The following is a 2438-nucleotide window of genomic DNA, read 5'->3' as shown; positions in this document are numbered from 1 at the left end:
AAAGAAACAAAGAAACAAAGAAACAAAGAAACAAAGAAACAAAGAAACAAAGAAAGAAACAAAGAAACAAAGAAAGAAACAAAGAAACAAAGAAAGAAACAAAGAAACAAAGAAAGAACAAAGAAAGAAACAAAGAAAGAAAGAAAACATATCATAAACTGACCCCAACATGTCTTTCCAGATTCATTCTGTTTTACTCCACTCCATATGAAGCCCTTCCAATAGGCTTCTAGGGACTGAGATAATGCCCCAAGAAAAGGGGATCTTGAGATCATGGCTATTCAGGGCTTGAGAGGAGAGAGGATAAGATCTAAGAAACTAGAAAATGGGGCAAAAAGTTATGTGACATGGAGGCAGCCCATATTCATGGAGATCAGGATGAAATCAATCAACAAATATTTATTAATCACTTCCTAGGAGCCAGGTACTATACTAGGTGTTAGGCATGAAAATGCAAAGAATAAAAGAACATCTACTCCTAATATGTTTATATTCGAATGTGCAGTATGGACAGTAAATATAAAATTATACACCACAGATAGTGAATAATACAAATATACATACGTATGCCTATATACACATATGTGTGTATACACCTGCCTGGTAGTAGAACACAAGGTAATCTGGAACTGAATACTAGCTGTTGGGGGCAGGGGAAGAGGAGACGAGAATAAGCATCATGGACAAAATGGTTCCCAAGGTACATCTTTAAGAAAAAGAGGACCCTATAAGACAGATGTAAAGAGAGAGTAAATTTGAGTCATGAAGGTTGTCCAATGCAAAGGCAGAGTGGTGGAAGATGGAATTTCTGTGTGAGGAACAGAGAGAAGGCAAACTTGACTAAATTACTTAGTATAAGAGATATGAATTTTTCCCTGAAGACTGCCTTGGCTGCATCCCCCAAAATGTTGGTATGTTGTCTGATCAGTGTCATTATATTTATTGAAATTATTGATTATTTCTATGATTTGTTCTTTGGTCCACTCATTCTTTAGGATTAAGTCATATGTCTGCAATAAATTTTCAGTACCTTTTTGTCACCCTTTCTTGAATATTTTATTGCATTGTGGTATGTAGACAATATGTTTGATAGTCTGCTTTTTTACATTTGTTTGCAACATTTTTATGTACTAATATGTGGGCAATTTTTGTTAATGTGCCATGAATGACTGAGAAATATGCATATTTCTCTCTATTCTCATTCATTTATCTCCAAAGGTCTATCACATCTCATTTTCTAAAATTACATTTAGGTCCTTAGCTTCTTTTTTGTTTATTTTCAGTTAGATTTATCAATGTCTGGAAAGAGTAAAATGAATGCCTCCCCACTAGTATAAGTTTACCAACTATTTCTACTGACTCCTCATTTAATATTTCTCTAAGAATTTAGATGCCATGCCATTTGTTGTATATATGTTTAGTATTGAGATTAATTCATTGTCTGTGGTACCTTTCAGGAAAATGTAATCTTCTTGTTTAATCTATTTTAACTAAACTTATTTTGTTGCTGCCTGGTCTGAGTTCATGAATGCCATGACTATCTTTTTTACATTAGCTGAAGAATAATAGATTTTCCTCTAGGCCTTTATTTTAACAGTTTGATTATTTATGTTTGTGATCTGTTTAGGGACTGAACAATACACCTGTGAGCTTTCCTCTGGTTGTAGCTCCCATCAACTACTTCTAGATTCAACAGCTGCTGTTTTGTTTTGTTTTTTTTCAATCAGTTGTAAAGCAAGCATGGACTGACTGATCTGGCATTTATTCAGAGATCAGGCAGGCAGACACAAGATGCAGGAATCCTAGAAGACACTGACTTGTCTTCCTCATCCTCATTCTACTGTAGTTATTAAGCAAGTTATAGATCATAGGCAAGAGAGTGAATGTAAAAACCAACCGTGGCTCTGGTAAAGGTGGAGAAATAGACAACCTAAGTCAGAATCAAAGAATGCTTTTATTCACCTATGAATAAACTTAAACCTTGAGAATTTGAATGGGTGTGGCAGAGCATAGAGCTTTCCAGCACAGTCTTTTCCTCTCATTCCAAAGCTCTTTCTACTGCACAGACCACCTCCTCTGCACACTACAATGTGTGTTCCTCCCACTTCTTCAAGAGCCTGTGGTTTTAGGGGCTTCTAAGTGAACCCATGCCTCATCAATACCTTGAGTTGCTTATGGTCCTGCCCCTCTCCTCCCTTCTTCCTCATAGGAATCATTTAAGTCAAGTAGTCTAAGTAATATCTTCATTTTGTAGGTGACAATGGAGTCAGAGATATGATATGACGTATCTATGATCAGATCATTAGAGCCGGATTCACAGCTTCTGACTTTTAGCTCAATGATCTCAGGTTCATGTCCCAGCCTCTGAAAAATAAGCTCACTTTCTAGTTTGCAAGCACAGGGACCTCATCAATCTGGACTCAAGCTCACAGGCCAAG

Source organism: Vombatus ursinus, unplaced genomic scaffold, assembly GCF_900497805.2.
Source record: "Vombatus ursinus unplaced genomic scaffold, bare-nosed wombat genome assembly UNPS02014460.1, whole genome shotgun sequence".
Classification (NCBI taxonomy): Eukaryota; Metazoa; Chordata; class Mammalia; order Diprotodontia; family Vombatidae; genus Vombatus; species Vombatus ursinus.
This window is presented reverse-complemented; position numbering follows the sequence as displayed.